The 13,776-nt window shown below is 40.2% G+C and overlaps 1 non-coding gene across 1 annotated transcript; it reads left to right on the top strand.

Annotated features, from left to right (window-relative positions):
- Positions 1–7,869: 7,869 nt before the first annotated feature.
- On the top strand, positions 7,870–7,973 carry LOC130947050 (small nucleolar RNA R71). The gene has a single exon (XR_009072463.1). It is a non-coding gene; the product is annotated as a small nucleolar RNA R71 (small nucleolar RNA).
- The last annotated feature ends 5,803 nt before the right edge of the window (positions 7,974–13,776 follow it).

The raw sequence follows: 13,776 nt of genomic DNA, 5'->3' as shown, positions 1-13,776 counted from the left end.
AAAAGCTAGCCTTGCCATGGGTGAGGGCTTGTCGGCTATTTTGTAGATTTCATTGGAGATGACCTTATGAACTTCTACTTCCTCTCCAATCATGATGCTATGAATCATGATGGCCCGATCCACAGTAACTTCAGATCGGTTGCTAGTAGGAATGATGGAGCGTTGAATGAACTCCAACCATCCTCTAGCCACAGGCTTGAGGTCCAGTCTTCTTAGTTGGACTGGCTTGCCTTTGGAGTCTCTCTTCCATTGAGCTCCTTCCACACATATGTCCATAAGAACTTGATCCAACCTTTGATTAAAGTTGACCCTTCTAGTGTAGGGGCGTTCATCTCCTTGCATCATGGGCAAGTGAAACGCCAACCTCACATTTTCCGGACTAAAATCTAAGTATTTCCCCCGAACCATTGTGAGATCATTCTTTGGACTCGGGTTCATACTTTGATCATGGTTCCTAGTGATCCATGCATTGGCATAGAACTCTTGAACCATTAAAATTCCGACTTGTTGCATGGGGTTGGTTAAGACTTCCCAACCTCTTCTTTGGATTTCATGTCGGATCTCCGGATACTCATTTTTCTTGAGCTTGAAAGGGACCTCAGGGATCACCTTCTTCTTTGCCACAACATCATAGAAGTGGTCTTGATGGCTCTTGGAGATGAATCTTTCCATCTCCCATGACTCAGAGGTGGAAGCTTTTGTCTTCCCTTTTTCTTTTCTAGAGGATTCTCCGGCCTTAGGTGCCATTGATGGTAATGGAAAAACAAAAAAGCTTATGCTTTTACCACACCAAACTTAAAATCTTGCTCGTCCTCGACCAAAAGAAGAAAGAAGAAAAGAAGAAGAAGAAGAAGAGAATATGGTAGAGAGGGAAAGATGTAGGTTCGGCCAAGTGGGAGAAGAGGGGGTTGTGTTGTGTGAAAATGAAGTAGAATGGAAGGGTATTTATAGGGAGAGGGGTAGTGTGTATTCGGCCCTTTAGGGTGGGAATGGGTGGGAAAATGTTTTTGAATTTTTGAAGGTAGGTGGGGTTTATGGGGAAGAGTGGATGGATGTGAGTGGTGAATAGGTTGATTGGGAAGAGGAATTGAGGTGATTGGTGAAAGTTGTTGGGAAGTGTGACATCGGGAAGAGTAATCACAAAAACTAGGATTAGGAGGTGGTGGACGAAATTGTGATCATCAATATTGGCTCTTTGGTATGTACACAAAAACTATTGTGTCTCTTGGTTAAATTCACAACTCCGTTCAACTAACCAGCAAGTGTACTGGGTCGTCCAAGTAATAAACCTTACGTGAGTAAGGGTCGATCCCACAGAGATTGTTGGTATGAAGCAAGCTATGGTCACCTTGCAAATCTCAGTTAGGCAGATTAAAATTGTTTAAGATTTCGGAAATTAATAATAAGAAAATAATAAAAGGGATAGAATACTTATGCCGATTCATTGGTGAGAATTTCAGATAAGTGGATGGAGATGCTGTATGGCTCAAGGACGCCTGCTCTCCTACTGCTTCTACTCAATCCTTCTTACTCATTTCCATGGCAAGCTTTGTTTAGGGGTTCACCATCAGCGGTGGCTACTTTCAATCCTCTCGGGAAAATGATCTTATGCGGCTGTCACTCGCACGGCTAATCGTCTGGAGGCATCACCCATGGTTGATGGCTACATCCCATCCTCGCAGTGAAAACTAATGCTCACGCACTCTGTCACAGTACGGCTAATCACTGGTTAGTTCCCGCGCCTACTGGAATAGAATCCCTTGATTCTTTTGCGTCTGTCACTAACGCCCAGTACTTGCAAGTTTGAAGCACGTCACAGTCATTCATTACCGGAATCCTACTCGGAATACCACAGACAAGGTTAGACTTTCCGGATTCCCAGGATCCTACTCGGAATACCACAGACAAGGTGAGACTTTCCGGATCCTCATAAATGCCGCCATCTATCTAGCTTATACCACGAAGATTCTGTTGGGGAATCTAAGAGACACACGTTCAAGCTCGATTGCATGTAGAACGGAAGTGGTTGTCAATCACGCGCGTTCATAAGTGAGAATAATAATGAGGGTTATCTAACTCATCACATTCATCATGTTCTTGGGTACGAATGAATATCTTGGAATAAGAATAAAAGAGAATTGAATAAAAGAAAATAGAATTTCATTAATACTTGAGGTACAGCAGAGCTCCACACCCTTAATCTATGGTGTGCAGAAACTCCACCGTTGAAAATACATAAGTAAAAGAGGTTCAGGCATGGCCGAATGGCCAGCCCTCTCCATGATCAAGTGACCGAATATTCAAAGAGATTAAACTGTCAAAAGATGTCTAATACAATAGATAAATGTCCTATATATACTAGACTAGCTACTAGGGTTTACATGAGTAAGTAATTGATGCATAAATCCACTTCCGGGGCCCACTTGGTGTGTGCTTGGGCTGAGCTTGATCTATCCACGAGCTGAGGCTTCTCTTGGAGTTGAACTTCGAGTTATGACGTGTTTTGGGCGTTCAACTCCGGATCATGACGTTTTTCTGGCGTTTAACTCCAGACAGCAGCATGTACTTGGCGTTCAATGCCAAGTTACGTCGTCATTCTTCAAATAAAGTATGGACTGTATTGCTGGAAAGCCCTGGATGTCTACTTTCCAACGCCGTTGAGAGCGCGCCAATTGGAGTTCTGTAGCTCCAGAAAATCCATTTCGAGTGCAGGGAGGTCAGAATCCAACAGCATCAGCAGTCCTTTTGTCAGCCTTTTTCAGAGTTTTGCTCAAATCCCTCAATTTCAGTCAGAATTTACCTGAAATCACAGAAAAACACACAAACTCATAGTAAAGTCCAGAAATGTGAATTTAACATAAAAACTAAGGAAAACATCCCTAAAAGTAGCTTGAACTTACTAAAACTACCTAAAACAATGCCAAAAGCGTATAAATTATCCGCTCATCACAACACCAAACTTAAATTGTTGCTTGTCCCCAAGCAACTGAAAATCAAATAGGATAAAAAGAAGAGAATATACTATAAATTCAGAAATATCATGAATATTAATTATAATTAAATGAGCGGGACTTGTAGCTTTTTGCTTCTGAACAGTTTTGGCATCTCACTTTTTCCTTTGTAGTTTAGAGGGATTGGCGTCTCTGGGGAACTTAGAATTTGGGATAGTGTTATTGACTTTCTTAGTTAAGCATGTTGATTCTTGAACACAGCTACTTATGAGTCTTGGCCGTGGCCCTAAGCACTTTGTTTTCCAGTATTACCACCGGATACATAAATGCCACAGACACATAGCTGGGTGAACCTTTTCAGATTGTGACTCAGCTTTGCTAGAGTCCCCAGTTAGTGGTGTCCAGAGCTCTTAAGCACACTCTTTTGCCTTGGATCACGACTTTAACCACTCAGTCTCAAGCTTTTCACTTGGACCTTCATGACACAAGCACATGGTTAGGGACAGCTTGATTTAGCCGCTTAGGCCTGGATTTAATTTCCTTAGGCCCTCCTATCCATTGATGCTCAAAGCCTTGGATCCTTTTTACCCTTGCCTTTTGGTTTTAAGGGCTATTGGCTTTTTCTACTGCTCCTTCTTTTTTTTTCTTTTTTTTTTTGCTTTTTCTTGCTTCAAGAATCAATTTCATGATTTTTCAGATCATCAATAACATTTCTCTTTGTTCATCATTCTTTCAAGAGCCAACAATTTTAACACTCATAAACAACAATATCAAAAGACATATGCACTGTTCAAGCATTCATTCAGAAAACAAAAAGTATTGTCACCACATCAATATAATTAAACTAAATTCAATAGCTATTTTCGAAATTTATGTACTTCTTGTTCTTTTGAATTAAAACATTTTTCATTTAAGAGAGGTGAAGGATTAATGGAATTTATTCATAGCTTTAAGGCATGGTTACATACTAATGATCATGAAATAAAGACACAAAACATAGATAAACACAATAATTAAAAATCGAAAACAGAAAGAAATAAAGAACAAGGAATGAATCCACCTTTAGTGGCGTCTTCTTCTTGAAGGACCAATGATGTTCTTAAGCTCTTCTATGTCCCTTCCTTGCCTTTGTTGCTCCTCCCTCATTGCTCTTTGATCTTCTCTTATTTCTTGGAGAATGATGGAGTGTTCATGATGTTCCACCCTTAGTTGTTCAACATTATGGCTCAAATCTTCTAAAGAGGTGTTGAGTTGCTCCCAATAGTTGTTGGGAGGAAAGTGCATTCCTTGAGGCATTTGTTGATGATGAACTTCCTCATGTTCTTCTTGAGGGCCGTGAGGAACTTCTCTTGTTTGCTCCATCCTTTTCTTGGTGATGGGCTTGTCTTCTTCAATGGAGACATCTCCATCTATGATGACTCCAGCTGAGTAACATAGATGGCATATAAGGTGGGGGAAGGCTAGCCGTGCCATGTGTGAAGGCTTGTCGGCTATTTTGTAGAGTTCATTGGAGATGACTTCATGAACTTCTACTTCCTCTCCAATCATGATGCTATGAATCATGATGGCCCGATCCACAGTAACTTCAGATCGGTTGCTTGTAGGGATGATGGATCTTTGGATGAACTCCAACCATCCTCTAGCTACAGGCTTGAGGTCCAGTCTTCTTAGTTGGACTGGCTTGCCTTTGGAGTCTATTCTCCATTGGGCGCCTTCCACACAAATGTCCATTAGGACTTGGTCCAACCTTTGATTAAAGTTGACCCTTCTTGTGTAGGGGCGTTCATCACCTTGCATCATGGGTAAGTGAAACGCCAACCTCACATTTTCCGGACTGAAATCTAAGTATTTCCCCCGAACCATTGTGAGATAGTTCTTTGGATTCGGGTTCATACTTTGATCATGGTTCCTAGTGATCCATGCATTAGCATAGAACTCTTGAACCATCAATATTCCAACTTGTTGCATGGGGTTGGTTATGACTTCCCAACCTCTTCTTTGGATTTCATGTCGGATTTCCGGATACTCATTCTTTTTGAGCTTGAAAGGGACCTCGGGGATCGCCTTCTTCTTTGCCACAACATCATAGAAGTGGTCTTGATGGCTCTTGGAGATGAATCTTTCCATCTCCCATGACTCGGAGGTGGAAGCTTTTGCCTTCCCTTTCCCTTTTCTAGAGGATACTCCGGCCTTAGGTGCCATTGGTAATGGAAAAACAAAAAGCTTAAGCTTTTACCACACCAAACTTAAAATTTTTGCTCGTCCTCGAGCAAGAAAGAAAAGAAAAGTAGAAGAAGAAGAAGAGAATATGGTAGAGAGGGAGAGAAGTAGGTTCGGCTATATGGGAGAAGAAGGGGTTTGTGTTGTGTGAAAATGTAGAAGAATGGAAGGTTATTTATAGTGAGAGGGAGGGTGGGAGTTCGGCCATTTTGGGTGGGAATGGGTGGGAAATTGAATTTGAATTTTATGAGGGTAGGTGAGGTTTATGGGGAAGGGGAGGTTGATGTGATGGTGAATGGGTAATTGGGAAGAGGACTTGAGGTGATTGTGAAGGTTTTGGGAAGTGTGATATGGGGAAGAGTGAAATGAGATTTGGATTAGGAGAGTGTGATTAGGATTAAAAGGTAAGGTGGGAATATGGTAGGTGGGGATCCTGTGGGGGCCACAGATCCTGAGGTGAGGATCCTGTGGGGTCCACAGATCCTGAGGTGAAAACAAATACCATTCCTTCACCATATAGGCATGTAAATTGCCTTCATGCATCATTCTGGCGTTTAAACGCCCATTGGTGCATGTTCTGGGCATTCAACGCCCATGTAATGCATGTTTCTGGCGTTGAACGCCAGTTTCATGCTTGTTCCTGGCGTTCAGCGCCAGTTTGTCCTCTCTGTGCACCATCCTGGCGTTTAACGCCAGGTTGTTGCTTGTTTTGGGCGTTCAGCGCCAGAATGGTGCTCTGTTCTGGCGTTGAACGCCGGCCAGATGCACCTTACTGGCGTTGAACGCCAGTCTGCGCTACCTCCAGGGTGAAAATTTTTTTCTTCTGTTTTTGACTCTGTTTTTAATTTTTTTGATTTTTTTTCGTGACTCCTCATGATCATGTACCTAATAAAACACAAAAATAACAAAGAAACAAATAAATAAAATTAGATAAATAAAATTGGGTTGCCTCCCAACAAGCGCTTCTTTAATGTCAATAGCTTGACAGTGGCTCTCATGGAGCCACATGGTGATCAGGTCAATTTAGTGTGTAGTCCCAACACCAAACTTAGAGTTTGGATATGGGGTTTGAACACCAAACTTAGAGTTTGGTTGTGGCCTCACAACACCAAACTTAGAGTTTGACTGTGTGGGCTCTTCTTGACTCTGAACTGAGAGAAGCTCTTCATGCTTACTCTCTTTTGTCACAGAGGGATGGCCATGTGCCTGAAACACAAGGTAGTCCCCATTCAATTGAAGGACTAACTCACCTCTATTGACATCTATCACAGCTCCTGCTGTGGCTAGGAAAGGTCTTCCTAGGATGATGCATTCATCATCTTCCTTCCTAGTATCTAGGATTATGAAATCAGTAGGGATGTAAAGGCTTTCAACACTTACTAGCACGTCCTCCACTATTCCATAAGCTTGTCTTATGGACTTATCTGCCAATTGTAATGAGAACAAGGCAGGTTGTACCTCAATGATCCCCAGCTTCTCCATTACAGAGAGTGGCATTAGATTTATCCCTGACCCAAGATCACATAGAGCTTTTTCAAAGCTCATGGTGCCAATGGTGCAAGGTATTAAGAACTTGCCAGGATCTTGTTTCTTTTGAGGTAGAGTTCTCTGAATCCAAGTATCTAGTTCACTAATGAGCAAGGGAGGTTCACTTTCCCAAGTCTCATTACCAAACAGCTTGGCATTCAGCTTCATGATAGCTCCTAAGTATTGAGCAACTTGCTCTCCAGTCACATCTTCATTCTCTTCAGAGGATGAATATTCTTCAGAGCTCATGAATGGCAGAAGGAGATTTAAAAGAATCTCTATGGTCTCTAGATGAGCCTCAGATTCCTCAGGATCCTTAATAGGAAACTCCTTCTTGCTTGAGGAACGTCCCAGGAGGTCTTCCTCACTAGAATTTTCGTCCTCCTCCTCCCTTGTGCATTCGGCCATATTGACTATGTCAATGGCCTTGCACTCTCCTTTTGGATTTTCTTCTGTATTACTTGGGAGACTATTGGGAGGAGTTTCAATAACTTTCTTACTCAGCTGGCCCACTTGTGCTTCCAAATTTCTAATGGAGGATCTGGTTTCATTCATGAAACTGAAAGTGGCCTTTGACAGATCAGAGACTATATTGGCTAAATTAGAATTATTTTGTTCAGAATTTTCTGTCTGTTGCTGAGAAGATGATAGATATGGCTTGCTATTGCCTAGCCTATTACGTCCACCATTGTTAAAGCCTTGTTGAGGCTTTTGTTGATCCTTCCATGAGAAATTTGGATGATTTCTCCATGATGAGTTATAGGTGTTTCCATAAGGTTCACCCATGTAATTAACCTCTGCCATGGCAGGGTTCTCAGGATCATAAGCTTCTTCAGAAGCTGCCTCTCTAGTACTGTTGGATGCATGTTGCAACCCATTCAGATTTTGAGAGATTATGTTGACCTGTTGAGTCAAAATTTTGTTCTGAGCCAATATGGCATTCAGAGCATCAATTTCAAGAACTCCTTTTTTCTGAGGTACCCCATTATTCACGGAATTCCTCTCAGAGGTATACATGAACTGGTTGTTTGCAACCAGTTCAATGAGTTCTTGAGCCTCTTCAGGCGTTTTCTTCAGGTGAATAGATCCACCTGCAGAATGGTCCAATGACATTTTCGAAAATTCAGAGAGACCATAATAGAATATATCTAATAGGGTCCATTCTGAAAACATGTCAGATGGACATCTTTTAGTCAACTGCTTGTATCTTTCCCAAGCTTCATAGAGGGATTCACCATCTTTTTGTTTGAAGGTTTGAACATCCACTCTCAGCTTGCTCAGCTTTTGAGGAGGAAAGAATTTATCCAAGAAGGCAGTGACCAGCTTATCCCATGAGTCCAGGCTATCCTTGGGTTGTGAATCCAACCATATTCTAGCTCTGTCTCTTACAGCAAAAGGGAAAAGCATGAGTTTGTAGGCTTCAGGATCAACTCTATTCGTCTTTACAGTCTCACAGATCTGCAAGAATTCAGTTAAAAACTGATAAGGATCTTCAGATGGAAGTCCATAAAACTTGCAGTTTTGTTGCATTAAAGCAACTAGTTGAGGCTTAAGCTCAAAGTTATTGGCTCCAATGGCAGGAATGGAGATGCTTCTTCCATCAAACTTGGACGTTGGCTTTGTGAAGTCACCAAGCATTCTCCTTGCATTATTATTATTATTTTCGGCTGCCATCTCCTTCTCTTGTTCGAAAATTTCTGAGAGGTTGCTTCTGGATTGTTGTAATTTAGCTTCTCTTAATTTTCTCTTCAGAGTCCTTTCAGGTTCTGGATCAATTTCAATCAAGAGTGCCTTTATCCCTGTTCCTGCTCATATGAAAGAGAAGAAAACAAGAAAAGAAGAGGAATCCTCTATGTCACAGTATAGAGATTTCTTTATGTTAGTAGAAAAAGAAAGGGGGTAGAAGAATGAGGGAGAGGGTTCGGATTTTGGATGAAGAGAGGTGGAGAGAAGTGTTAGTAATTAAATAATTAAATAGAAGAAGAAAAGAGAAGGAAGATTTCGAAAATAATTTTTGAAAAAGAGGTTAGTGATTTTCGAAAATCAAAGACAAAATATAATTAAAATTAAAATTTAAAACAAAAAGAATTTTTGAAAAAGAGAGGGAGAATTTTCGAAAATTAGAGAGGGAAAAGTGGTTAGGTGGTTTTGAAAAAGATAAGAAACAAACAACAAGTTAGTTAGTTGATTGAAAAAGATTTGAAATCAAATTTTGAAAAAGATAAGAAGATAGGAAGTTAGATAAAAAGATTTGAAATCAAACTTTGAAAAAGATAAAATTTTTTTGAAAAAGATAAGATAAAGATAAAATAAAAGTTTTAAGAAAAAGATATTTTGAAAAAGATTTAATTTTTTAAAAAGACTTAACTAACAAGAAACTACAAGATAATATTCTAGAACTTTAAAGATTGAACCTTTCTTAACAAGAAAGTAACAAACTTCAAATTTTTGAACCAATCACATTAATTGTTAGCTAATTTTCGAAAATTTGATATAAAGATAAGAAAAAGATTTTGAAAATATTTTGAAAAAGATTTTTTAAAAATTTCGAAATTTATAAAGAAAATGAAAAAGATATGATTTTTGAAAAAAAAATTTTACAAAGATAAGATTTTTAAAATTGAAATTTTGACTTGACTTGTAAGAAACAACTAATTTTAAAAATTTTTGACCAAGTCAACCCAAAATTTCGAAAATTTGGAGGAAAATAAGGAAAAGATATTTTTTTGATTTTTTTGAATTTTTAATTATGAAAGAGAAAAACAACAAAAATACTCAATGCATGAAATTTTTAGATCAAAACAATGAATGCATGCAAGAATGCTATGAATGTCAAGATGAACACCAAGAACACTTTGAAGATCATGATGAACATCAAGAACATAATTTTAAAAAATTTTTAATGCAAAGAAAACATGCAAGACACCAAACTTAGAGATCTTTAATGCATGGACTCTAACAAACGAAAAATGCATATGAAAAACAACAAACAACACAAAACAAGAAAACATCAAGATCAAACAAGAGGACTTATCAAGAACAACTTGAAGATCATGAAGAACACTATGAATACATGGGATTTTCGAAAAAATGCAAGAAAAATTTTTAAAGCATGCAATTGACACCAAACTTAAAAATTGACTCAAGACTCAAACAAGAAACACAAAATATTTTTTATTTTTATGATTTTATGAAATTTTTTTTGAATTTTTATTAATTTTTTTCAAAAATATAGTTTAGAAAAATGAAAAATAAAAGAAAAATTTTGAAAAATATTTTTGAAAAGAAAATTACCTAATCTGAGCAACAAGATGAACCGTCAGTTGTCCATACTCGAACAATCCCCGGCAACGGCGCCAAAAACTTGGTGGACGAAATTGTGATCATCAATATTGGCTCTTTGGTATGTACACAAAAACTATTGTGTCTCTTGGTTAAATTCACAACTCCGTTCAACTACCAGCAAGTGTACTGGGTCGTCCAAGTAATAAACCTTACGTGAGTAAGGGTCGATCCCACAGAGATTGTTGGTATGAAGCAAGCTATGGTCACCTTGCAAATCTCAGTTAGGCAGATTAAAACTGTTTAAGATTTCGGAAATTAATAATAAGAAAATAATAAAAGGGATAGAATACTTATGCCGATTCATTGGTGAGAATTTCAGATAAGTGGATGGAGATGCTGTATGGCTCAAGGACGCCTGCTCTCCTACTGCTTCTACTCAATCCTTCTTACTCCTTTCCATGGCAAGCTTTGTTTAGGGTTCACCATCAGCGGTGGCTACTTCAATCCTCTCGGGAAAATGATCCTATGCGGCTGTCACTCGCACGGCTAATCGTCTGGAGGCATCACCCATGGTTAATGGCTACATCCCATCCTCGCAGTGAAAACTAATGCTCACGCACTCTGTCACAGTACGGCTAATCACTGGTTGGTTCCCGCGCCTACTGGAATAGAATCCCTTGATTCTTTTGCGTCTGTCACTAACGCCCAGTACTTGCAAGTTTGAAGCACGTCACAGTCATTCATTACCGGAATCCTACTCGGAATACCACAGACAAGGTTAGACTTTCCGGATTCCCAGGATCCTACTCGGAATACCACAGACAAGGTGAGACTTTCCGGATCCTCATAAATGCCGCCATCTATCTAGCTTATACCACGAAGATTCTGTTGGGGAATCTAAGAGACACACGTTCAAGCTCGATTGCATGTAGAACGGAAGTGGTTGTCAATCACGCGCGTTCATAAGTGAGAATAATAATGAGGGTTATCTAACTCATCACATTCATCATGTTCTTGGGTACGAATGAATATCTTGGAATAAGAATAAAAGAGAATTGAATAAAAGAAAATAGAATTTCATTAATACTTGAGGTACAGCAGAGCTCCACACCCTTAATCTATGGTGTGCAGAAACTCCACCGTTGAAAATACATAAGTAAAAGAGGTTCAGGCATGGCCGAATGGCCAGCCCTCTCCATGATCAAGTGACCGAATATTCAAAGAGATTAAACTGTCAAAAGATGTCTAATACAATAGATAAATGTCCTATATATACTAGACTAGCTACTAGGGTTTACATGAGTAAGTAATTGATGCATAAATCCACTTTCGGGGCCCACTTGGTGTGTGCTTGGGCTGAGCTTGATCTATCCACGAGCTGAGGCTTCTCTTGGAGTTGAACTTCGAGTTATGACGTGTTTTGGGCGTTCAACTCCGGATCATGACGTTTTTCTGGCGTTTAACTCCAGACAGCAGCATGTACTTGGCGTTCAACGCCAAGTTACGTCGTCATTCTTGGAAGAAAGTATGGACTATTATATATTGCTGGAAATCCCTGAATGTCTACTTTCCAACGCCGTTGAGAGCGCGCCAATTGGAGTTCTGTAGCTCCAGAAAATCCATTTCGAGTGCAGGGAGGTCAGAATCCAACAGCATCAGCAGTCCTTTTGTCAGCCTTTTTCAGAGTTTTGCTCAAATCCCTCAATTTCAGTCAGAATTTACCTGAAATCACAGAAAAACACACAAACTCATAGTAAAGTCTAGAAATGTGAATTTAACATAAAAACTAAGGAAAACATCCCTAAAAGTAGCTTGAACTTACTAAAAACTACCTAAAAACAATGCCAAAAAGCGTATAAATTATCCGCTCATCAGGAGGTAAGGTGGGAATATGGTAGGTGGGGATCCTGTGGGGTCCACAGATCCTGAGGTGATCCTGTGGGGTCCACAGGTCCTGAGGTGTTAAGGAATTCCATCCCTGCACCTAATAGGCATGTAAATTGCCTTTGCACACCATTCTGGCGTTTAAACGCCGTATGGTGCGCCTTCTGGGCGTTCAACGCCCATGTAAAGCATGTTTCTGGCGTTGAACGCCAGTTTCATGCCTGTTACTGGCGTTCAGCGCCAGCTTTTCTTCTCTATGCACATTCCTGGCGTTCAACGCCAGGATGTTGCTTGTTTATGGCGTTCAGCGCCAGAATGGTGCTCTGTTCTGGCGTTGAACGCCGGCCAGATGCATCGTACTGGCGTTGAACGCCAGTCTGTGCGTCCTCCAGGGTGTGATTTTTTTCTTCTGCTGTTTTTGATTCTGTTTTTAATTTTATGATTTTTTTGTGACTCATCATGATCATGTACCTAATAAAACACAAAATAACAATAAAATAAAAATTAGATAAATAAAATTGGGTTGCCTCCCAACAAGCGCTTCTTTAATGTCAATAGCTTGACAGTGGCTCTCATGGAGCCACAAGGTGATCAGGTCAATGTTGTATAGTCCCAATACCAAACTTAGAGTTTGGATATGGGATCTTAACACCAAACTTAGAGTTTGGTTGTGGCCTCACAACACCAAACTTAGAGTTTGACTGTGGGGGATCTTCTTGACTCTGAACTGAGAGAAGCTCTTCATGCTTACTCTCTTTTGTCACAGAGGGATGGCCATGTGCCTTAAACACAAGGTAGTCCCCATTCAATTGAAGGACTAATTCACCTCTGTTGACATCTATCACAGCTCCTGCTGTGGCTAGGAAAGGTCTTCCAAGGATGATGCATTCATCCTCTTCCTTCCTAGTGTCTAAGATTATGAAATCAGCAGGGATGTAAAGGCCTTCAACCTTTACTAGCACGTCCTCTACTAATCCATAAGCTTGTCTCAATGACTTGTCTGCCAATTGTAATGAGAAAAAGGCAGGTTGTACCTCAATGATCCCCAGCTTCTCCATTACAGAGAGTGGCATAAGATTTATCCCTGACCCCAGATCTCACAGAGCTTTTGCAAAGGTCATGGTGCCTATGGTACAAGGTATCAAAAACTTGCCAGGATCTTGTTTCTTTTGAGGTAAAGTTTGCTGAATCCAGGTATCTAGTTCATTAATGAGCAAGGGAGGTTCACTTTCCCACGTCTCATTACCAAACAACTTGGCATTCAGCTTCATGATAGCTCCTAAATATTGAGCAACTTGCTCTCCAGTCACATCTTCATCCTTTTCAGAGGAAGAATAGTCTTCAGAGCTCATGAATGGCAGAAGGAGATTTAATGGAATCTCTATAGTCTCTATATGAGCCTCTGATTCCTTTGGATCCTTAATAGGAAACTCCTTCTTGCTTGAGGGACGTCCCAGGAGGTCTTCCTCACTAGGATTTTTGTCCTCCTCCTCCCTTGTGCATTCGGCCATGTTGACTATATCAATGGCCTTGCACTCTCCTTTTGGGTTCTCTTCTGTATTGCTTGGGAGAATACTGGGAGGAGTTTCAATGACTTTCTTACTCAGCTGGCCCACTTGTGCCTCTAGATTTCTAATGGAGGATCTTGTTTCACTCATGAAACTGAAAGTGGCCTTTGACAGATCAGAGACTATATTGGCTAAATTAGAAGTGTTTTGTTCAGAATTCTCTGTCTGTTGCTGAGAAGATGATGGATATGGCTTGCTATTGCCCAGCCTATTGCGTCCACCATTGTTAAAGCCTTGTTGAGGCTTTTGTTGATCCTTCCATGAGAATTTGGATGATTTCTCCATGATGAGTGATTTCTCCATGATGAGTTATAGGCGTTTCCATAAGGTTCACCCATGTA

This window comes from Arachis stenosperma, chromosome 8 (genome assembly GCF_014773155.1).
Source record: "Arachis stenosperma cultivar V10309 chromosome 8, arast.V10309.gnm1.PFL2, whole genome shotgun sequence".
Classification (NCBI taxonomy): Eukaryota; Viridiplantae; Streptophyta; class Magnoliopsida; order Fabales; family Fabaceae; genus Arachis; species Arachis stenosperma.
The sequence above is the reverse complement of the archived record's forward strand: the minus strand, read 5'-3'. Positions and strand labels throughout refer to the sequence as shown.